Source organism: Megascapheus bottae, chromosome 7 (genome assembly GCF_031878675.1).
Source record: "Megascapheus bottae isolate mThoBot1 chromosome 7, mThoBot2.hap1, whole genome shotgun sequence".
NCBI lineage: Eukaryota > Metazoa > Chordata > Mammalia > Rodentia > Geomyidae > Megascapheus > Megascapheus bottae.
In genome coordinates this window covers 32,255,303-32,281,036 of record NC_143515.1, presented here as the reverse complement: position 1 = coordinate 32,281,036, position 25,734 = coordinate 32,255,303, and the positions used below count along the sequence as shown (strand labels likewise).

The 25,734-nt window shown below is 41.3% G+C and overlaps 1 long non-coding RNA gene and 1 pseudogene across 1 annotated transcript in view; one reads left to right on the top strand and one right to left on the bottom strand.

The window, feature by feature from the left end:
- The window catches only part of LOC150060537 (uncharacterized), a 491,819-nt gene that overhangs the window by 314,070 nt on the left and 152,015 nt on the right, over window positions 1-25,734 (bottom strand). The gene's annotated exons all lie outside the window — the stretch shown is intronic.
- LOC150060543 (uncharacterized protein C2orf78 pseudogene) lies at window positions 1,208-16,768 on the top strand (annotated as a pseudogene).

The following is a 25,734-nucleotide window of genomic DNA, read 5'->3' as shown; positions in this document are numbered from 1 at the left end:
AGACTTAATTTCTAAGGTTGGGTTCTAAATACTACTTAGAAAATACTTTTCAAAAATGGGAGAAAACAGCGCCTGGAGCATGAGCAAGTGGTAGAGTGCTTGCCTAGCATGCATGAAGCCCTGAGTTCAATTCCTTGTTACCACATACACTGAAAAAGCCAGGAATCACCCAGTGGCTCAACTGTTAGAATGCTAGCCTTGAGCAAAAGAAGCCCAAGGGCAGTGATCAGGTGCTGAGATCAAGCTCTAGGAGTGGCAAGAAAAAGTACAGTAAAAGGCTCTAGGGTACTGTGAAAAATGTTGAGCTTTAGGGGGCAGGTGAAGCAGGGGACCCACACACTTTGAAGCCAGGTGGTCATGGCTCTTCCTTGTAATCCTAGCCAATCAAGAGACTGAGAGATGAATACTGAGACTCTAAGGCAGCAATGGCAGACAAATAAGTCATAAGCTCATTGTAATTTGAGCAGCATAGAGTGGAAAGGGAAGTTTACAGTAGCACTGAGTGAAAAAGATAAGTGAAACACACTGGCCCTCAATTCTACCCCCAGTATTGGCACACACACACACACACACACACACACACACACACACACACACACACGATGCAGTTATCTAAGATGAGAAGAAGAAAAGGCAAATGCATGATATGAGAGAAATCTACCACATTAGAGCCAAGAGCTCATGGTTATCCAGGGGACAAAGGCTATCCTGGGGCCTAGCCAGTGAAGCAAAGTAGTATAAAGTCCACCCTGAGAATGGCCTCATCATTTAGGATCATTTATTTATTTATTCAGTACCCATTTAATTATTCAGGGCAGCAAGATGTGCTATAATACTTCAATTAATCACTAAACACACAGGGCTAGTATCACTGGTCCACTTGATTTGTGAGGTTCAGCTGTGGGCTGGGATCACATTAAATTCAAAGGTCGAGGCCTCCAATGGAGGCCTGAGTGTCTGAATTCCTAAGAGAATGCAAGTGCACCTAGATTTCCAACCTAAATTTCCCAACTGAGGATCTGGAGTTAATGTGTGGACAAGATCAAATATGTGAAGTAGACAAAACACTAAATGTGTCCTGTACTGCTCCTTCTTGCCTTGCTGGTTCCCACACCACTCGCTGCAAAGGACCAGCACAAGCAAAATCTGCTCCTAGTGTCTATTTTAGGAGAACCCCAGGGAGACAGGCATTTGCACAGGCACAGCAATGAGTCACTGCAGTCAAGCTGCAGGGCCCTGTGTTCCACTTCAGAGGCCACAAGAGGCACAGCTGGATGGGGAGTGGGCGATGGTGACTGAGAGGACAGGAAAGGAGAACCGAGTAGAAGGACACAGGATGGAGGATCATTGTAGGAAGCTTACTAAATTTTGCTGAAAACCATTTCTTGAGCCCTTGGCTCGTGCCTGTATTCCTAGCTAGCGCAGAGGCTGCGGACTGAGGATTGCTCTTCAAAGACAGCCTATGCAGGAATGATCATTCCTGTGACATAATTTTGTGTGACACTTATTTCTAATTTACCATCAAAAAGCCAAAAGAAGAGCTCTGGCTGATATGGTTGAGACCTGGCTTTAAGCCAAAAAAGCTCAGAGGGAGTGCTCAGACCCTGAGTTCAAACCACAGGACCCACACAATAAAACAAAAAACTTTCCTGAAATATAATTCATCACACCATTTAGACGTACACTAGTCAGAGGCACAATAGTACATTTTCAGAATGAAACCAAATGTAGTCTATATTGCATTGTTTTTTACTCATACTTGAGGCCAATGCACAGTCACTTGATCCATATCTACTTCTACCATTATCCTCGGGTCCCAGCTTCCTGAGGATTATTAGAATGGTTCACCAGTACCTCCCTACTTTTACACACCTGAATGTGTATCATTTTTCCTACTAGTCATTTTCACAAAGACGTTACAATTGAATAAATTGATTTTAAAACGTTGAATTTTGGAGAAGATGGCAGATGGATAACTGACCCAACTAAGTCCCCTGAGGAAGCAGAACTTGAGGGTCCCATCAAGCTTTTCACATCTAGACAGTCACTCCAACGTAGCTATTGTTTATACAGAGATTTATACCAAAGAAGAAAATTATAAACTGCTTGCATAAGAAGACAGAATTCGGTATCCACATACAGTGATTGTGCCAGCAGTCACAACAGCAGTGGCTGCAGTGGTGGTCATATCTGAGCCCTGGAGCTATCCAAGTACCTCTAGGAGGAACGTAAACATCAGGGATGGAGCCCACAGGCCACCTGGCTACACTGGGACAGAGACAACTCATCATATAATGGACCGGAAGCTGTTCTTAGGAGAGGATCACAAGGGCTCAATAGCTATGTACGTATGATCATAGAACGTTCTCTAGGATCAAAATGAACTCTAAGAAATGGAATCAAGAGATTTTTTATTGTACTGTTTGCAATTCTTTCTTTTTTTTCTTTCTTTTTTCTCCTTGGTATATTCTCTTTTGTCACTATTTTTTTAAATGTATGTACCCTTTGTCTTTATATACGTTCATTTGATTTGGGGAGGAGAAGGGAAAGCAAAGGGACAAAGGCTAAACCATCAGCAGTGAGACTCACTAGCCACTGTTGGAAATGAACTATATAACCTGGCAGGGGCAGGGAAGAGGAAAGGGGAAAAACTGGGAGATAATGAGGGAGCAGATAATCCTGTTTAAAAGGCAATGTACTCATTAACTGATTTATCTGATTGTAACCCCTCTGTAAATCACCCTAACAGTAAAAATGTTTAAATTTCAAAAAAAAAAGAGATGAAAAGAGGACCAGGAGTTTCGCCTAGTGGTAGAGTGCTTGCCCAGCATGCACAAAGACCCAGGTTCGATTCCTCGGTACCACATACATGAAAAAAGGTGGAAGTGGTGCTGAGGCTCAAGTGGTAGAGCTCTAGCCTTGAGAAAGTCCAAGGACAGTGCTCAGGCCCTGAAATCAAGTCGAGGACTGGCAAAGAAAAAAAAAAGAGAGATGAAAAGAAATGAACAAATGTATATATAACGGCACAAAAGAAACTGATCAGTACCTTTGACATTGTCAAGGTGGCAATGTTACAACAAACATTGACAATTATGAAAAACTTCCCTGATTCTAAAACTTCAATAAACATGAAAGTGAAAAGAAATCCCTAATATCATATTGGTTTGCAACTTACAATTGAGCACATTTATACTTCACATTAAATTATTAACAAATCTTTCCCGCCAACCAAATGAAAAGATTTCTGCTTCTAACTCTTGCAAGTCAGGAAGCTGAGATCAGAGGGTTGGGGTTGGAAATCAGCTTGGGCATGAAAGCCCCTTGGGCTCTTATCTCTAGTTAATCACAAATGAGAGTTGCAGTTTCAGTAGAGGTCTGATCATGAACAAAAATGCTCATGGACCAGGTCTGGAGTTTGCCCTAGCAGTAGAGTGCTTCCCTAGCAAGCACAAAGACCCGGGTTTGATATCTTGGTACCACATACATAGAAAACGGGAGAAGTGGTGCTGTGGCTCAAGTGCTAGAGCTTCAGCCTTGAGAAAGCCCAAAGACAGTGCTAAGGCCCTGAGCTCAGTCTACAGGACTGGCTCATAAATAAATAAATAAATAAATACCATCACTCATGGATCCCCCATCCTTTAAACCAGCATTGGTGGAATGTCTCACATGACCAGGTATTGTAACTATAGTATCTAAGAGAGTAGATTTCATCAATACAGCACAGCCTTAGTTGGATCATACCCAATGGGAATTTGCTATTTGATTTTTTTTTTTTGATCGAGGGGTTTGAACACAGGCCTTGGGCATTGTCTCTGAGCCACAGTGCCATTCCAGTTTTCTGGTGTTGAATTGGAGATAACAGTCTCCTCGACTATGGTACCCAGGCTTCTTTGAAACTGTGATCCTCTGATCTCAGCCTCTTCAGTAGCTAGGATTACAGACATGAGCCACCAGCACCTGGCTCTTTCGCTACTTTCAAGACAAAATGTGGAATGCTGGTCTGTGATGTCCCACACCTCATGTCGCACATGAACATCCCAAATGAACATCCTATGACTCCATCTTCTTAAAACAGACAATCACTAAGCCATTGGTTTGATTTCTGGAGCTCTTGATGGGAAATGGATGGTTGATACTGCCTTTGTACAACTATTTAAAGAGAATAAAAATATACACAAGAATGAAAACAAAGATTGTTTCTATAATAAATGTGTCTTGTGTATATGCCTCTAGAGTAGCTGTGGACTCTGCTAACAATCTGAACAGATGGCCTACTCATATGCTGTCTACCCAATACAGAAAACATGCAGAGACTTGGGGAATATCACAGAAGCTGGGCTGGAGATGTAGGCTCGTGAGGGCAAGCCTCATGAGGTTGAGCCAGTTATTACCATGGACAGTACTGATTTACCTAGGCAGGAGTAAAGTCATCTTGACATAGAAATAATCATCACAATTGTAGAAAGGTAACGCTAGTTGGTTTTCCGTGCAATGTTTCTCAGCAACTATAAGTACACAAACCAATAGATTACTATGTAGAGTTTGCAATAGGAGCCTTGCTCCAGAATATGCTTGATAGTTTCATGTTAAGTAAAACCAGTTAATTTCAACTAGAATGACATCCTTTTTATCTTGGACTCCATATTCATTCCTTTTCTTCTGACACAAATTGTGGGGACTGGTCTGGCTATCACTGGAAGAAGCACAGAAATGGTGAGATAAAGGGTAAGCCAATTTAGCAGTGACACGGACTAGACACTATGTTGGAAATGAACGATATAACTTCAAGTGGGGAGAAGGCAAACCCGGGGGAGAATGAGGGAGGCGGTAACATTGTTCAAAAGGAAATGTACTCGTTACCTGACTTAAGTAACTGTACCCCCTATGTATATCATCTTTACAATAAAAGCCTTTTAAGTCAGACAGAAGTCTGCCTTCCTCTGTGTATTCCATTTCTTTAGTATTTGCTTCTAATGGGCAGAGACTACTTTTCAAAGTATCAGGGCTATGCAAAAAAGAGACCTGTATCTCTAGGAGTTGACATCTATGAGTATGAGAATGCACAACTCGTGGTGTACTAGGGGCTCATGCCTGTAATCATAGCTACTCAGGAAGACCACAGTTCAAAGCCATCCCAGTTAAGAAAGTCTGTGACAAGACTCTTATGTACAGTTAAGCCACGAGCCAGAAGTGGTACTATGGCTTAAGCAATAGAGCACAGCCTTGATCAAAAAAGCTCAAGGCACAGAATCCAGAAAAAAAAATAAACTATAAAAGAATTGGTGGGGGGGGAAACCACACGGGTGGGGGGTGGGGAGGAGGGTAATGGGTACCAAGACATGTGAAAGGGTATCAATGTATGTGAATTAATGCACCTTCTATCTGGCAAATATCATGTAAAATTTTTATTAATTACAATAAAAAATTAAAAAAAAGAATTGCTGGGTGGGGCCTGGTGTTTGGCCTATGGTAGAGTGCTTGCCTAGCATGCACGAAGACCTGGGTTTGATTCCTCGGTACCACATATGTAGAAAAGACAGAACTGGTGCTGTGGCTCAAGTGGTAGAGCTCTAGCCTTGAGAAAGCTCAGGCCCTGACTTCAAGCCCCAGGACTGGCCAAAAAAAAAGTCCTTGTGAGATTCTTATCTCCAATCAGCCATTCAAAAACTACAAGTAGACTGGAATGTGGCTTAGTGGTACAGTGCTTGCCACACATGCATGAAACCCTGAGTTGGATTCCTCAGTACCATATAAACAGAAATAGCCAAAAGGGGTGCTGTGGCTCAAGTGATAGAGTGCTAGCTTTAAGCAAAAGAAGCCCATGGATGGTGCCCAGACCCTGAGTTCAAGCGAAAGAACTGGCAAAAAAAAAAAAAAGGATTGCTGGGAAAAGATCTTCCTTTTCAAGCCATATATCAAAGTCCTCATATCCAATATACGCAAAGAGCTTAAGAAACCAACCCCTACCAAACCTTATAAAGCAATCACTTAATGGGCAAGGGAGCTAAGTAGAGATTTCTCAGAAGAGGTGAGAATGGCAAAGATACACTTGAGGAAATGCTCATCAACCCTGGCCATAAAGGAAACGCAAATTAAAACAACTCTGAAGTTCCATCTCACCCCTGTCAGATTGTCCAACATTGTGAATTTGAACTGCAAATATTGTTGGAAATCTTGGGGGGAAAGTAACTCTTCTACATATTGGTGGGAATGTAAAGGAGTACAACCTCTCTGAACAGCAGTATGAGGTTCCTCAAAAAAACTAAACACAGACCGTTTTTATTGCTTCGCTATTCATAATAGGCAAGATATAGAGCAACTCAGATGCCCCACAATAGATGAGTGGATCCAAACTATGTGGTACCTATACACAATGGAATTTTACACAGCCATTAGGAAGAATAAAGTAATATCATCTGCAAGGAAATAGAACTAGAACAAATCATGTTAGGTGAGCTAAGCCAAACTCAGAGACACAAATCGTGCATATTCTTTTGGATGTGCAAAAATGAGATCTAAAATGCATTGGGATATAAATTAGAAAGGATTCTAGATAATCACAAACATTGAGAACAAAAGAGGGCACCATTAGGAGAGAAACAAAAATGCAAAGCCCATGTGCCTCTTTTTATTCATATAAAATTCAGAAATGAACTCCAAAAGGTGGAGGGAAGAAACATCCTTTTTCCCCCTTTCTTTTGTTTAGTTTTTAATTTTTGATGATCTGTCTTCTTTACCTTATGTATGGTGTATTCAAGTATACCTCTTCAGAAGGGTTTGGGAGGTGTACAGAACTCAAGGGTAAAATGACAAAAACAGAGCAGTGGAGCCCACTGGACACCAACGAAAGTGAGCTACATAACTTGTGGATAGAGACAAGAGGGACTGGGAGAGCATGAGGGAACGGAAGATACTGTATAAATGGAAATATACTTATTACCTGACTTGTGCAATTGCAATACCTCTGTATACCACCACTACAATAAGAATAAAGTAAATTAAGTTTTAAAATGAAATAAAAAAGAATGCAAAACCTAATAGGTTTTCCAAGAACCAGTTCCTAAGTGAACAAGAGAAATATAAAGAGGGATCCAAGTCCAACATGGCTAGAACAACCCAGAATAAGGATTTCAGGGGCAAGAAACTAGAAAGCAAGTGCCCTAGATGACATCATCCTCTACAAGGTATCATCAACACTACTCTTCAACTAGGTAAAAGCTCTTTCATTCTGCTTCTACTATTTGAAAATTCAAATGGCTCAACTAAACGGTTTCAGAACAATGAAGTTTTCAATCTCAAAGTCCCTTTCCTTATCCCTCAAACATGTGAACTATATATGCAATATGTAATTATCAGATAATATAGAAAGCAAAATAAGCAAATTAAAAATAACTATTAATGAACATTGGTGAGAAACACTGAGGTGATGTCCTCAATATAAGAACGTAGACGAAAGGGGATTTCCTGTCTGTCTTGCAGGACCTCAAGTCACCAAAGATCAAGCATTAAAGAGCTACTAGAGCTCTCCTGCCATTCTCTACCCAAACCCAGCTTCTGGTTCAGATTCTGATCTTGTGATTGGCTACTCCAGGCCTTTCAACTGCCTGAGTAATGACATCATTCTCCCACTGAACCTATCACTACTTGGTAGAATCTTGGGGTTTCCATGGCATCGTCCAGGCGTATATTTGGATCATCGCTAGTGACCAGTGTCCAGTGAGCTCCGTACTGGACACACTCTTGCTCTTTAGCTTCAGCTACGCACACATCCTCTAGTGTCATTCTTCATCCCTTGTTTCTCCAGTTGATATTACCCATTGTCTCAGTATGTCAGGTAAGAAGAAAAAGGGATTTAGAGTTTTCATTAGACTCCCCTGCTCCCTAAATTTAATAGTAGAATCAAAACAGCTTCAAGTATTGAATTAGAAATGTTGGGCTGTGATGTTTACTAGGTATATATGACTTAGCCACATGATTTACTTTGTGACAAAAATCTGTTGCTTTGTCTGCAACATGAAGAAAATGAATTGTTTATCTTGTGATAGCTTTGTTTTCCAGCACTGTATTTTTTTTGCCCGTCTTGGGCTTGAGCTCAGGGCTTGAGCACTGTCCTTGGACTTTCTCAAGGCTAGCAGTCTACCACTTGAGCCTCAGCACCACTTCCAGATTTTTGCTATGTATGTGGGGTACCGAGGAATCGATCCCAGGTCTTCATGCATGCTAGGCAAGAACTCTACTATTAGGCCACACTCCCGGGCCTCCAGCACTGTATTTTTAATGACATTTATGAATGGAGAATGAAGCTACAGATTTCTTCAGAGAGTCAATTTTAAACAAACTAATGGAGAAGGAAACCTAGTCGTGTTGAAATCCCTATACCAAGATACTTCATTTGTAACAGTATCCTCTAAAAATTAGTTCCACTTTGGTATTTCAAATGTAGTAAAATTTTTTTAATTGGAGAATTTATTAACATTGATTTTTACATCATATTTTAAATGACAAGTTTAACCAACAAGTGTTCCAGGAGGGAATCTCTATTTACAATCACTGGGACTTAGTATTTAGAACTTAATCAAAACTAGGCTAACGGATTATATGTCATAGAAACATATTAATTTATGAAATAAAACATTATGTCTCTAGAGTCATAGGTTTTGATGTCTATATAGTTACGTTTATATCAAATGTAGTAAATTTAAGCATAGTGTGTGTTTCCATATTTCTGCTCAGACAAGGTGCAGAGAAAAACAGGAAGAGAGAGGGGATGACGGGACTAGAACGAGGCAGATGATCTAGAAGGAAAGGTTCACCAGGAACTAGAGGTGAAGAAAAGATGAAGAAGGTGATGAGAAATAAGACAGAGCCAAAGACATGAAGAGCATGGAGACATTCTCAAGAAAACAGCGGTGGTTTCAATAGAATGTTGAAGAGGATCAAACATTTTTAAATCCACACACAGAAAACCGAGGGCAATCTAACCAGAGCCAGGCAAAATGAAGTTAGTGTTAGCCACATTGATGGACCAAAAGCCAACTAAGGTTAAAACAGAGAATCATTAAAAGCAGTTTCTGAGATGTCACTTTTAGCTGGTTCCTGCTTTAGGTTTGTTATGTGTTGTTTTTTTTTTTTTCTCATTGACTCTGAATACAGATGATGCTTTGAACGAGCCTTTTGTCAACCTGACTAACTTAGGGCCGGCACAGGTGCCAGCCACTCCTTTAGCTTTCTTTGTTTTAGCTAGGTTTTTTTTTGAAGATATGAAATTTTAGGTCAGGCAAACCTTGAACCATGATCCTACCACCTAGGAAGGACTCTCTTGTACCTTGGGCCACAGTCATGATCTACTAACAGAGGGCTTATTTGATTGAGATGAGGTGTTCAGTAACCAGCCTAGATGGATCTCAAACCACTGTCCAGCAGACTGTTTCCCAAATAGGATTAGAGAAGGGAGCTACTGAGCCTTGACAGTTTCCAATGTAAACATTTTAGATATGTATTCCAAATTATTTTAAGGAATATTTCTTGAAAGGGATTACACAGAAGGTTCTGTAATATATTTCAACATTACTTTTCATTCTTATATTTAGACTTCATGGAAGTGTGTGTGTGTGTGTGTGTGTGTGTGTGTGTGTGTGTGTGTGTGTGTGTTTGTATGAATACCAAGATTTAAACTCCAAGCTTGACACTGTCTCTGAGCTTTTTAGCTTATAGGTAGAGCTCTACAACTCATCAGGTCTCCAATTCCAGGTTTTGATATTTAACCGTTAATAAGAGTCCTACAGACTTTATGGGAAGGACTGGCTTGAAATAATAATTTTCAAACCTCAAGCTCCAGTAGTTAGGATCACAGCCTTGAATCATGAGAGCTGAACATGCATTTTTTAATAAAGTATTCTAATTTGTATCAGAAGCAGGTTTCAACTAAAAGCTGTAAATAATGATGATAATGATAGAATTCTAAGTGTTTATTTTACATTTGTATCAATATTTTTCTCAGATTGGTTTTCAAACGTTTATATATATATATATATTTTTACTGTTATATAAGGGTTACATGATATTTGCCAGATAGATGGTGCATTAATTCCCATTTCAAACGGTTTTTAAAGATTTTTTGATGCTGCTATTTATACTAAGTTGATTTAAATACCCAGCTAGAACAATTAATATCTTTACATTGAGGTATGATATTTAGAGAAATCATTTTGGTTTGTCTTTCTTTGTTCTGATTTTTTCTTTTCTACATTTGTGCTATATTGTCCAATCTGGTATTAATGTCCTGACAAAAGTGATTGTCTGGGACTAGGAGTTTGGCCTACTGGTAGAGTGTTTCCCTCGCATGCACGAAAAAGCCAGGTTCGATTCTTTGGTACCACATACATTGGAAAAAAAAACAACAAAGTCAGAAGTGGTCCTGAGGCTCAAGTGGTAGAGCTCTAACCTTGAGAAAGTCCAAGGACAGTGCCGAGGCCCTGAGCTCAAGCCCAGGACAGGCAAAAAAAAAAAGTGATTGTCTAACCACACTATCCCATGTGCTAGGGATACTAGGTCTCCTGCACATTCAAAAATATTGATCTATGTCAATTATGACCATGTATATGGCATGAGGGATGATTTAAAAAAAAAACAAGTTACCTAACATCCAGGATATAGGGTCAGAAGACAATGATTAATCATTCTCAAAAAGCAACTGGAAATTGAATTGAGAGTGCCATTTATACTACCAAAATTATGAGATACTTAGAATAATTACAAAAGATAGGTGTAAGATGTACATGCTGAAAATTACCAAGCTTTGGTGAGAAAATCAAAGGAGCAGTCGAATAAATGAAGAGTTATCCATGTTCATGAAGAGGAAGATTCACTATTGTCAATCCAGGGAGAAGAATGAGAGATGAGCGATATAAGAACAGATTGGAGTGGTATGCCTTTAAGTGGAGAAAGAAAGCTTTCGCTAAGGAAATTCAACAGCTTCCACAAGCTGAGAAAGACCAGAAAATAGAAATTCTGAGCCTCTGAGCTCTGAAAACTTTCACCTTGTAAACATGATACAACAGTTACATAGAACATATTAGGCCCTATTGTCCAAAATAGTCCTTTCCAGAATTTTATCTTGAAAGTATAATTTCAAACATTTCACATGCAGAAGTATAAGAATAAAATCTGTATTTAAAAACAGCATGGGGGCTGGGAGTTTGGCCTAGTGGTAGAGTGCTTGCCTAGCATGCATGAAGATGCAGGATCAATTCCTTGGTATCACACACATAGAAAACAGCTAGAAGTGGTGCTGAGGCTCTAGTAGTAGAGCTCTGGCCTTGAGAAAGTCCAAGGACAGTGCTCAGGCCCTGAGCTCAAGAACAGGACTAGCAAAAACAAAGCGTGACTGCTTGAATATTTACATTTAATGCATTTTTCTGCTTCCACACACATTACACCTATACCAACTTCAGTTCAACTCCCAGAATACAAAACGCGCACACACACATGCACACGCACACACACACACGCACACACACACACGCACACATACACACACATATAATTCAAAACCACTTTCTAATCCTGTGATGGTTTTTGTCTGAAATAGATGAGAAAATGTTTGTTTTCACAACATTGCATATGTAATAAGATCACTTTATTTATTGGTAAGTATACTATAATGAATATTTGACATACATCCAAATTAGCTTTAATGTCTTTCTATTTTGTTCCATATCAGTCATGTATAATATGTCACTTACATTCATTATTCAATATTATTACTGATATCATTGTTTTCAGCATGTATAATATATCATTGATGAGTGACTTGAAGTTCAGAACGTCTCAGTCTTCTTTTTTTTTTTGCCAGTCCTGGGCTTGAGCTCAGGGCCTGAGCACTGTCCTTGGACTTTCTCAAGGCTAGAGCTCTACCACTTGAGCCTCAACACCACTTCTAGCTTTTTTCTGTGTATGTGGTACCAAGGAATCGAACCCGGGTCTTCATGCATGCTAGGCAAGCACTTCAACCACTAGGCCAAACTCCTGGCCCCTTCCTTTTCTTCTTTTGTGTGGGTCATGGGTTTTGACAAGGGCCTGGGAGAATCCCTCAGCTCTTCAGCTCAGAGCTACCATCCTACCCTAGAGCCAAGTCCCAGTTCCTGTTTTCTGGAGCTTAATTGGAAATAAGAGTCTCAGGTCTTTTTGTGCTCCAGCTGATTTTGAACCCTAATCCTCAGATCTCAGCCTCCTGAGTAGCTAGGATTACCGGAGTGAGCCACCCAACAGAGCAGAGGGTTTCAGGTTTCCTACAAAAAGTATATTGGGAACTCTGAGGTGGTCATTGTATTCTTTACTTATCTTCTGGTCTGTGTTTTAAGTAAGCACTAAAAATGGCCAGAGATTTCTATAAGGTTACACAATAACAAGAAAAATGCAAACTATTTTCTCAAGACCAACATCCACTGGCTTATAGGAAGTTCAAGTTCTCCTGATTTCTGGGCATTCTTCACCTGCTCACCCTTTGGAACACGGTGCTCATAGTAATTCAAAAGAAGTATTTGAGCCAATCAGGCTGGCCTCTGCCCCTAGGTTTCCTGCTCTTGAATGGGTGATCTAACAAGTACACTGAGGATACCTGAGATTCAAAAGGCTCACATGCTAGGACACAGTTAGGAGTGACTCAGGGAAAGTCAGGACAAGAAGGAGAAGCCTGCTTCTGCCTAGGAAACAGCACAGGAACCACTTGGTGTCTCCTGTTGAACCTCTTTGCAAAGTTCATCAGAAGAATGTGGGTGGCTATTGGAATGAGAGCATTCCCAGTCAGTCACAGCCAGCTTCCAATATGCTGTTCCTCCAAAACAGTGAGAGTTGGGCAACCTTATCCATTTTTTAACCACCCCTTGCTTCTTGCAGACAATTTCCAGCATCCATCTTTACTTGGAGCTGCAAACTCACTACAGCTTCCTCTTCCTGTGGAGAACGATGCCACTTCTCTAACAGGCAACAGCTGCAACATCTCCACAGTCTCCACCCCAGCCTTCACTTCAGCATGGCCACTGCCATCAACCTCTGGCACCTCTTTGCAGCCACTCACGGGTCTTTGCCAACATTCCAGCACACCCATGCTGTCAGGGGTTACTGGCCAGAACCACATCTCCACTGCAGCCTCCTCCTGTGCCAGTGCTTTTGAATGGGAGTACACAGGACACAATAAAAAGTCCTCTGCACTGGGAGACTTCACATTGACTCTCATTGACCAGGGCACAGCAGTCCCTTCAATGACTATGACATCTCGATATGCGGATGCAAATGCCATAGTCCCTCTGTATCCATCGCTGTCTGCCAGCCTGGTTCAGGGGACGTTATCTCACGTTGCACAACAAGAGAGTAGTAGCTTGTTACTTCCCTGCCAACGAAACAACCAAATTTACTACTATAACCAAAGCACAGTGGGCCCTCTATTATCTGGAGAACCTGGTCCCTGCCTGCAATCATATGGCTCTGTGTCCTATACAGGGAGCAGGGTCTTTGCTCCTCAGCCAGAAATCGTGATGATGCTCCAAGAGGTTCAGCCCGCAAATGTCCCACCACCAGTCTCCACTTCTGGAATCTACTACTCTGTGTCTGCTCAACACCACCCAGAAACCAATGTTCAAGGTAAGCACAGACAACAGAAAGGAACAGGATTAGCAGCACAAAAAGGAGGGGCTGACCTGTATCTGCATAGAGTCTCCACTACTCCACAAATATAGACTAAATCCTCAGTCTCACCCACCACACTCACAAGGAGACCTCCAATTTCTGCCATGAGGCAGAGGGCCAAGGGTATGGCTCCAGTGGTGGAGCACTGACTGCTTCAAACCTCAGTGCTGCCACTAATTGCACTGGATAATTAAGTAAATACATAAGTGAGGAAATATGGCTGTGCTGCTCTTAGATGCCACCCAAAGCACACTCAGTGAGGCCATGGTCTACATTGTCCTCACAATCCATTCTCCCTAATTAATCCCCTTCTTGTTCGAGTTCTTTGCTTTCATTGGAAAATATGTCAAACATTAGTTTTGATAATAGCAGATAAACTTGCTTTACTGTGTGCAGAGAACCTGCCCAAAGGAAGCAGGTGAGAATATATATTTTGCATATTTCATGGGCAGGAATTCCACCCTGGAGCTGAGCACCACTGAATCATGCCTGTGGCCTAGCTAATCAGGAGCCTGAGAGCTGAGGAACAAATTTCAAAGTCAGCCTGCAAAGTGTTTTCAACATCTCATTGTCAGTTCCCAAATGCAGACAATAGATGCCTAAAAAAAGCGAGAATACATCAGGCCTAAGAAAAAGTCAAGCAGCAAAAGAAAAAAGGCTGAGTTCAAGTCCCAGAAGCATCCAGTGCATGATCACATTCTCTAGCTCTCTATTCTCCCCGTCTCTCCCTCACACACACATGCACATGCACACACACTCAACTCTCAGAAATGCACTCAAAACATGCTAAACCTGTCCTCCCCTCCCTGACTGCCCCTCACTTGCCGTTCTCTCAGATCAGGGTGAGAATCAACACCTATTTTACTTACAGGACACTGGCAATAATCGACAACTATATAAATAGATGACACTTTATAAAGCTGGGTTTTTTGTTGTTTGAACCCAGAGTCAAGAACACAGTAAGGAACTACTTTACTTCTGACCCATACATGATGTCCAAATCATTTCCTACTTTTAAAACTTCTTTCATTTTTATTTCACTGACAACAATTCTATAGAGGAAAAGGGAAAAGAAATAATGAAAATGAATTAGCACAAGTTTTACATAGAGTAGCTATCACGATCTTCCAACTCACGATCCTGTCCATGGTGCTTAAAACTAGCTGCTAGAAACACCTTGCTCAGTGATGACAATGCCCTTAAATCATTGGTGCATAAATGGAGCATCTTACTTACCAGGGACTGATTTCTGCTGTGATTTCTTTACATCAGTAGAAACTTCCCTGGCAATGCATACACTTTTCTAGAATCACAACTTTCTAGAATCATAAATTTTGCCAGTCACAAACTGCAGACAACCCAAGTCCTACAAGCATAAATGTTGAAGTCCTTGAGAGAAACATGTGTCACCTGACTTTGGAGACATTCCAATATCAATCCAGTAGTAAACATTCCTAGTACCTTGGTCTTGCCTACAGCAAATCCAGACACAGAGAATAAGCATTAGGATGAAATTGAAAGCAAGGTTTGAAAGCCTCTGGTTGCCTTTGAGAAACTAACAGAAAGTCAGGATGCTCCACCTGACATTTAGCAGCTGCAGGTCGACATTAACCTTAGGGCCAAGACAGAAGTCTACATGGAACAAGGCCAATTTGGATACTCTGAGTCTTGAGACAAACGGAATGGAATGTGACAGTGGGTAGCTAACAGATATCACTGTGATGGTCAAGACATTCATTTTAACCAGATTTTCACCTCCTTCACAGATTTTCAGCAATCCAATATTTCTACTATAACCCACACCAAAGATACAGACACCATCAATGAGATTCTGCTGCAGGAAAACTCTGTGGTCACCAAGTATTCCACTGATCAAGTGTCCAAGAACAAGCACGACGCCTTGGAAAGTGTGGATGGAACTCCCGAGGCCAAAGGCCAGCAGCTGCAGCCACAGGGCCTGCTGAAGGAAGAGGAAACTGAGTGTAGCACCCCAGCCAGTGACAAGGCTTCCCTGAACACAGCCCAGACCCCAAAGCCTGCATCCAGCAGGGTGAGCAAAACAAAGAGCCATGGGCAGAATGAGCCCAAAAGGATCAGGGGAAGCAATCCCAAGAAATGTGAAGAAACCAAGCAGTCAGGGAACAAACTGAAAGCAGAAGAGAAGGCAAGCATTCCCAAGATGAAGCACAAGAGAAGCCACCCTGAGCTTAGCCAAGAGACCTTCAAAAGACCTCGAACCAACCTAGGCGTGCAGATGTGGGAGTCAGTGCAGGTTTTTCATGCCCTAGGAAAGAAGAATGAGAAGAAAACTGCAAGCGGCACACGAGACTCTGCCATGAAATCATGGCTGGATATTCCACATGAGGGTAAAGGCCCTAGAAACATTCAAGTCAAGAAAAGGGAAAGGAGTGAAAGCCAGTGTCCATCCCCATCCCAGGATGAGCTGCCTCCCCCTGGCAAGGTCAAGTTGGTTCCTTTGCCTTTTCTAACCCCAGAGAAGCCTCAGGCTCGACCCGTTCCTCACAGGCCACAGTCTCTGGCCTCCAGGAGGCCCACTGTACCATACCCTGCACGGCCTCATCCTACCACGGCTCAACCTACCGCAGTCAGCCTGTCTCAACCAGCTTCTGCCAACACGAGTCTCAGAGGTTCCACCAAAGCATCTCAGCCAAGTGTAACCAATACATACACACAGGGATCGGCCAATGCTCCCCAGCCTAGTGTATCTCAGTCTGCTGTTGCTAGGCCTGAACCCCACTCAACCTCATCCAGCGCTTCTGTCCAGCACAAGCCTGTTTCCACTGCTGGGAACGAGTTCCGTTCACCGCCTAAGCCTCATAACCAGTACCTACTCCAAGATTTCAGCCGCCAACCAATTCCATGGAGGAAACCCGATATTCCTGGCCCTGTAGTATCAAATCCCATCACCAAGGAGCAAAGGCCAGAGCGTGAAGCCATGAAAAGGCGGGCCCAGCAAGAGCGTGAGAATGCTGCCCAATACACTGCTTTGGGGAAACTGCAGTTTTTTGTTCAGAGGCAAAGAGATATGGAAGTGTCTCACTACTATGGCTACACAGTGTAAGAGTTGCTGCGATTGTGGGTACCACATGTTTTCCCATATATATATAAAAATATATATGTATATATATACAAAGATAAATATGAACATTTATATAGGCATATAGTATATTGATATAAATGCATAGATGTTGGTAGAATAATATTACTACAATATATCCAAAACTTAATAAACCTGAACGATTAAATGTAATGAAATTTAATATATGACTAATAAAGAACCCATTTGAGTTTTATGATATTGCAAAGTTTGGCTTCATTTTGGATAGAGTTTGGACTCAAAAGTTAAACTTGAAAGAAGAAATTGGATTGAGGGTGGAGAAAAGTTGCACTTGAATTGTGCATGGGAGGATTAAAGACATCAGAACCAACAGAGTCCAAGAGTAGGAAGAAAAAAGGAAAGGTCATTTTGTCTTTTAGAAGAATCATGGAGCCGTGTTATAAGACTTAATTTCTAAGGTTGGGTTCTAAATACTACTTAGAAAATACTTTTCAAAAATGGGAGAAAACAGCGCCTGGAGCATGAGCAAGTGGTAGAGTGCTTGCCTAGCATGCATGAAGCCCTGAGTTCAATTCCTTGTTACCACATACACTGAAAAAGCCAGGAATCACCCAGTGGCTCAACTGTTAGAATGCTAGCCTTGAGCAAAAGAAGCCCAAGGGCAGTGATCAGGTGCTGAGATCAAGCTCTAGGAGTGGCAAGAAAAAGTACAGTAAAAGGCTCTAGGGTACTGTGAAAAATGTTGAGCTTTAAGGGGCAGGTGAAGCAGGGGACCCACACACTTTGAAGCCAGGTGGTCATGGCTCTTCCTTGTAATCCTAGCCAATCAAGAGACTGAGAGATGAATACTGAGACTCTAAGGCAGCAATGGCAGACAAATAAGTCATAAGCTCATTGTAATTTGAGCAGCATAGAGTGGAAAGGGAAGTTTACAGTAGCACTGAGTGAAAAAGATAAGTGAAACACACTGGCCCTCAATTCTACCCCCAGTATTGGCACACACACACACACACACACACACACACACACACACACACACACACACGATGCAGTTATCTAAGATGAGAAGAAGAAAAGGCAAATGCATGATATGAGAGAAATCTACCACATTAGAGCCAAGAGCTCATGGTTATCCTGGGGACAAAGGCTATCCTGGGGCCTAGCCAGTGAAGCAAAGTAGCATAAAGTCCACCCTGAGAATGGCCTCATCATTTAGGATCATTTATTTATTTATTCAGTACCCATTTAATTATTCAGGGCAGCAAGATGTGCTATAATACTTCAATTAATCACTAAACACACAGGGCTAGTATCACTGGTCCACTTGATTTGTGAGGTTCAGCTGTGGCCTGGGATCACATTAAATTCAAAGGTCGAGTCCTCCAATGGAGGCCTGAGTGTCTGAATTCCTCAGAGAATGCAAGTGCACCTAGATTTCCAACCTAAATTTCCCACCTGAGGATCTGGAGTTACTGGGTGGACAAGATCAAATATGTGAAGTAGACAAAACACTAAATGTGTCCTGTACTGCTCCTTCTTGCCTTGCTGGTTCCCACACCACTCGCCGCAAAGGACCAGCACAAGCAAAATCTGCTCCTAGTGTCTATTCCAGGAGAACCCCAGGGAGACAGGCATTTGCACAGGCACAGCAATGAGTCACTGCAGTCAAGCTGCAGGGCCCTGTGTTCCACTTCAGAGGCCACAAGAGGCACAGCTGGATGGGGAGTGGGCGATGGCGACTGAGAGGACAGGAAAGGAGAACCGAGTAGAAGGACACAGGGTGGAGGATCATTGTAGGAAGCTTACTAAATTTTGCTGAAAACCATTTCTTGAGCCCTTGGCTCGTGCCTGTATTCCTAGCTAGCGCAGAGGCTGCGGACTGAGGATTGCTCTTCAAAGACAGCCTATGCAGGAATGATCATTCCTGTGACATAATTTTGTGTGACACTTATTTCTAATTTACCATCAAAAAGCCAAAAGAAGAGCTCTGGCTGATATGGTTGAGACCTGGCTTTAAGCCAAAAAAGCTCAGAGGGAGTGCTCAGACCCTGAGTTCAAACCACAGGACCCACACAATAAAACAAAAAACTTTCCTGAAATATAATTCATCACACCATTTAGACGTACACTAGTCAGAGGCACAATAGTACATTTTCAGAATGAAACCAAATGTAGTCTATATTGCATTGTTTTTTACTCATACTTGAGGCCAATGCACAGTCACTTGATCCATATCTACTTCTACCATTATCCTCGGGTCCCAGCTTCCTGAGGATTATTAGAATGGTTCACCAGTACCTCCCTACTTTTACACACCTGAATGTGTATCATTTTTCCTACTAGTCATTTTCACAAAGACGTTACAATTGAATAAATTGATTTTAAAACGTTGAATTTTGGAGAAGATGGCAGATGGATAACTGACCCAACTAAGTCCCCTGAGGAAGCAGAACTTGAGGGTCCCATCAAGCTTTTCACATCTAGACAGTCACTCCAACGTAGCTATTGTTTATACAGAGATTTATACCAAAGAAGAAAATTATAAACTGCTTGCATAAGAAGACAGAATTCGGTATCCACATACAGTGATTGTGCCAGCAGTCACAACAGCAGTGGCTGCAGTGGTGGTCATATCTGAGCCCTGGAGCTATCCAAGTACCTCTAGGAGGAACGTAAACATCAGGGATGGAGCCCACAGGCCACCTGGCTACACTGGGACAGAGACAACTCATCATATAATGGACCGGAAGCTGTTCTTAGGAGAGGATCACAAGGGCTCAATAGCTATGTACGTATGATCATAGAACGTTCTCTAGGATCAAAATGAACTCTAAGAAATGGAATCAAGAGATTTTTTATTGTACTGTTTGCAATTCTTTCTTTTTTTCTTTCTTTTTTCTCCTTGGTATATTCTCTTTTGTCACTATTTTTTAAATGTATGTACCCTTTGTCTTTATATACGTTCATTTGATTTGGGGAGGAGAAGGGAAAGCAAAGGGACAAAGGCTAAACCATCAGCAGTGAGACTCACTAGCCACTGTTGGAAATGAACTATATAACCTGGCAGGGGCAGGGAAGAGGAAAGGGGAAAAACTGGGAGATAATGAGGGAGCAGATACTCCTGTTTAAAAGGCAATGTACTCATTAACTGATTTATCTGATTGTAACCCCTCTGTAAATCACCCTAACAGTAAAAATGTTTAAATTTCAAAAAAAAAGAGATGAAAAGAGGACCAGGAGTTTGGCCTAGTGGTAGAGTGCTTGCCCAGCATGCACAAAGACCCAGGTTCGATTCCTCGGGACCACATACATGAAAAAAGGTGGAAGTGGTGCTGAGGCTCAAGTGGTAGAGCTCTAGCCTTGAGAAAGTCCAAGGACAGTGCTCAGGCCCTGAAATCAAGTCGAGGACTGGCAAAGAAAAAAAAGAGAGAGATGAAAAGAAATGAACAAATGTATATATAACGGCACAAAAGAAACTGATCAGTACCTTTGACATTGTCAAGGTGGCAATGTTACAACAAACATTGACAATTATGAAAAACTTCCCTGATTCTAAAATTTCAATAAACATGAAAGTGAAAAGAAATCCCTAATATCATATTGGTTTGCAACTTACAATTGAGCACATTTATACTTCACATTAAATTATTAACAAATCTTTCCCGCCAACCAAATGAAAAGATTTCTGCTTCTAACTCTTGCAAGTCAGGAAGCTGAGATCAGAGGATTGGGGTTGGAAATCAGCTTGGGCATGAAAGCCCCTTGGGCTCTTATCTCTAGTTAATCACAAATGAGAGTTGCAGTTTCAGTAGAGGTCTGATCATGAACAAAAATGCTCATGGACCAGGTCTGGAGTTTGCCCTAGCAGTAGAGTGCTTCCCTAGCAAGCACAAAGACCCGGGTTTGATTCCTTGGTACCACATACATAGAAAACGGGAGAAGTGGTGCTGTGGCTCAAGTGCTAGAGCTTCAGCCTTGAGAAAGCCCAAAGACAGTGCTAAGGCCCTGAGCTCAGTCTACAGGACTGGCTCATAAATAAATAAATAAATAAATACCATCACTCATGGATCCCCCATCCTTTAAACCAGCATTGGTGGAATGTCTCACATGACCAGGTATTGTAACTATAGTATCTAAGAGAGTAGATTTCATCAATACAGCACAGCCTTAGTTGGATCATACCCAATGGGAATTTGCTATTTGATTTTTTCTTTTTTGATCGAGGGGTTTGAACTCAGGCCTTGGGCATTGTCTCTGAGCCACAGTGCCATTCCAGTTTTCTGGTGTTGAATTGGAGATAACAGTCTCCTCGACTACGGTACCCAGGCTTCTTTGAAACTGTGATCCTCTGATCTCAGCCTCTTCAGTAGCTAGGATTACAGACATGAGCCACCAGCACCTGGCTCTTTCGCTACTTTCAAGACAAAATGTGGAATGGTGGTCTGTGATGTCCCACACCTCATGTCGCACATGAACATCCCAAATGAACATCCTATGACTCCATCTTCTTAAAACAGACAATCACTAAGCCATTGGTTTGATTTCTGGAGCTCTTGATGGGAAATGGATGGTTGATACTGCCTTTGTACAACTATTTAAAGAGAATAAAAATATACACAAGAATGAAAACAAAGATTGTTTCTATAATAAATGTGTCTTGTGTATATGCCTCTACAGTAGCTGTGGACTCTGCTAACAATCTGAACAGATGGCCTACTCATATGCTGTCTACCCAATACAGAAAACATGCAGAGACTTGGGGAATATCACAGAAGCTGGGCTGGAGATGTAGGCTCGTGAGGGCAAGCCTCATGAGGTTGAGCCAGTTATTACCATGGACAGTACTGATTTACCTAGGCAGGAGTAAAGTCATCTTGACATAGAAATAATCATCACAATTGTAGAAAGGTAACGCTAGTTGGTTTTCTGTGCAATGTTTCTCAGCAACTATAAGTACACAAACCAATAGATTACTATGTAGAGTTTGCAATAGGAGCCTTGCTCCAGAATATGCTTGATAGTTTCATGTTAAGTAAAACCAGTTAATTTCAACTAGAATGACATCCTTTTTATCTTGGACTCCATATTCATTCCTTTTCTTCTGACACAAATTGTGGGGACTGGTCTGGCTATCACTGGAAGAAGCACAGAAATGGTGAGATAAAGGGTAAGCCAATTTAGCAGTGACACGGACTAGACACTATGTTGGAAATGAACGATATAACTTCAAGTGGGGAGAAGGCAAACCCGGGGGAGAATGAGGGAGGCGGTAACATTGTTCAAAAGGAAATGTACTCGTTACCTGACTTAAGTAACTGTACCCCCTATGTATATCATCTTTACAATAAAAGCCTTTTAAGTCAGACAGAAGTCTGCCTTCCTCTGTGTATTCCATTTCTTTAGTATTTGCTTCTAATGGGCAGAGACTACTTTTCAAAGTATCAGGGCTATGCAAAAAAGAGACCTGTATCTCTAGGAGTTGACATCTATGAGTATGAGAATGCACAACTCGTGGTGTACTAGGGGCTCATGCCTGTAATCATAGCTACTCAGGAAGACCACAGTTCAAAGCCATCCCAGTTAAGAAAGTCTGTGACAAGACTCTTATGTACAGTTAAGCCACGAGCCAGAAGTGGTACTATGGCTTAAGCAATAGAGCACAGCCTTGATCAAAAAAGCTCAAGGCACAGAATCCAGAAAAAAAAATAAACTATAAAAGAATTGGTGGGGGGGGAAACCACACGGGTGGGGCGTGGGGAGGAAGGTAATGGGTACCAAGACATGTGAAAGGGTATCAATGTATGTGAATTAATGCACCTTCTATCTGGCAAATATCATGTAAAATTTTTATTAATTACAATAAAAAATTTAAAAAAAGAATTGCTGGGTGGGGCCTGGTGTTTGGCCTATGGTAGAGTGCTTGCCTAGCATGCACGAAGACCTGGGTTTGATTCCTCGGTACCACATATGTAGAAAAGACAGAACTGGTGCTGTGGCTCAAGTGGTAGAGCTCTAGCCTTGAGAAAGCTCAGGCCCTGACTTCAAGCCCCAGGACTGGCCAAAAAAATAGTCCTTGTGAGATTCTTATCTCCAATCAGCCATTCAAAAACTACAAGTAGACTGGAATGTGGCTTAGTGGTACAGTGCTTGCCACACATGCATGAAACCCTGAGTTGGATTCCTCAGTACCATATAAACAGAAATAGCCAAAAGGGGTGCTGTGGCTCAAGTGATAGAGTGCTAGCTTTAAGCAAAAGAAGCCCATGGATGGTGCCCAGACCCTGAGTTCAAGCGAAAGAACTGGCAAAAAAAAAAAGGATTGCTGGGAAAAGATCTTCCTTTTCAAGCCATATATCAAAGTCCTCATATCCAATATACGCAAAGAGCTTAAGAAACCAACCCCTACCAAACCTTATAAAGCAATCACTTAATGGGCAAGGGAGCTAAGTAGAGATTTCTCAGAAGAGGTGAGAATGGCAAAGATACACTTGAGGAAATGCTCATCAACCCTGGCCATAAAGGAAACGTAAATTAAAACAACTCTGAAATTCCATCTCACCCCTGTCAGATTGTCCAACATTGTGAATTTGAACTGCAAATATTGTTGGAAATCTTGGGGGGAAAGTAACTCTTCTACATATTGGTGGGAATGTAAAGGAGTACAACCTCTCTGAACAGCAGTATGAGGTTTCTCAAAAAAACTAAACACAGACCGTTTTTATTGCTTCGCTATTCATAATAGGCAAGATATAGAGCAACTCAGATGCCCCACAATAGATGAGTGGATCCAAACTATGTGGTACCTATACACAATGGAATTTTACACAGCCATTAGGAAGAATAAAGTAATATCATCTGCAAGGAAATAGAACTAGAACAAATCATGTTAGGTGAGCTAAGCCAAACTCAGAGACACAAATCGTGCATATTCTTTTGGATGTGCAAAAATGAGATCTAAAATGCATTGGGATATAAATTAGAAAGGATTCTAGATAATCACAAACATTGAGAACAAAAGAGGGCACCATTAGGAGAGAAACAAAAATGCAAAGCCCATGTGCCTCTTTTTATTCATATAAAATTCAGAAATGAACTCCAAAAGGTGGAGGGAAGAAACATCCTTTTTCCCCCTTTCTTTTGTTTAGTTTTTAATTTTTGATGATCTGTCTTCTTTACCTTATGTATGGTGTATTCAAGTATACCTCTTCAGAAGGGTTTGGGAGGTGTACAGAACTCAAGGGTAAAATGACAAAAACAGAGCAGTGGAGCCCACTGGACACCAACGAAAGTGAGCTACATAACTTGTGGATAGAGACAAGAGGGACTGGGAGAGCATGAGGGAACGGAAGATACTGTATAAATGGAAATATACTTATTACCTGACTTGTGCAATTGCAATACCTCTGTATACCACCACTACAATAAGAATAAAGTAAATTAAGTTTTAAAATGAAATAAAAAAGAATGCAAAACCTAATAGGTTTTCCAAGAACCAGTTCCTAAGTGAACAAGAGAAATATAAAGAGGGATCCAAGTCCAACATGGCTAGAACAACCCAGAATAAGGATTTCAGGGGCAAGAAACTAGAAAGCAAGTGCCTTAGATGACATCATCCTCTACAAGGTATCATCAACACTACTCTTCAACCAGGTAAAAGCTCTTTCATTCTGCTTCTACTATTTGAAAATTCAAATGGCTCAACTAAACGGTTTCAGAACAATGAAGTTTTCAATCTCAAAGTCCCTTTCCTTATCCCTCAAACATGTGAACTATATATGCAATATGGAATTATCATATAATATAGAAAGCAAAATAAGCAAATTAAAAATAACTATTAATGAACATTGGTGAGAAACACTGAGGTGATGTCCTCAATATAAGAACGTAGACGAAAGGGGATTTCCTGTCTGTCTTGCAGGACCTCAAGTCACCAAAGATCAAGCACTAAAGAGCTACTAGAGCTCTCCTGCCATTCTCTACCCAAACCCAGCTTCTGGTTCAGATTCTGATCTTGTGATTGGCTACTCCAGGCCTTTCAACTGCCTGAGTAATGACATCATTCTCCCACTGAACCTATCACTACTTGGTAGAATCTTGGGGTTTCCATGGCATCGTCCAGGCGTATATTTGGATCATCGCTAGTGACCAGTGTCCAGTGAGCTCCGTACTGGACACACTCTTGCTCTTTAGCTTCAGCTACGCACACATCCTCTAGTGTCATTCTTCATCCCTTGTTTCTCCAGTTGATATTACCCATTGTCTCAGTATGTCAGGTAAGAAGAAAAAGGGATTTAGAGTTTTCATTAGACTCCCCTGCTCCCTAAATTTAATAGTAGAATCAAAACAGCTTCAAGTATTGAATTAGAAATGTTGGGCTGTGATGTTTACTAGGTATATATGACTTAGCCACATGATTTACTTTGTGACAAAAATCTGTTGCTTTGTCTGCAACATGAAGAAAATGAATTGTTTATCTTGTGATAGCTTTGTTTTCCAGCACTGTATTTTTTTTGCCCGTCTTGGGCTTGAGCTCAGGGCTTGAGCACTGTCCTTGGACTTTCTCAAGGCTAGCAGTCTACCACTTGAGCCTCAGCAACACTTCCAGATTTTTGCTATGTATGTGGGGTACCGAGGAATCGATCCCAGGTCTTCATGCATGCTAGGCAAGCACTCTACTATTAGGCCACACTCCCGGGCCTCCAGCACTGTATTTTTAATGACATTTATGAATGGAGAATGAAGCTACAGATTTCTTCAGAGAGTCAATTTTAAACAAACTAATGGAGAAGGAAACCTAGTCGTGTTGAAATCCCTATACCAAGATACTTCATTTGTAACAGTATCCTCTAAAAATTAGTTCCACTTCGGTATTTCAAATGTAGTAAAAATTTTTTTAATTGGAGAATTTATTAACATTGATTTTTACATCATATTTTAAATGACAAGTTTAACCAACAAGTGTTCCAGGA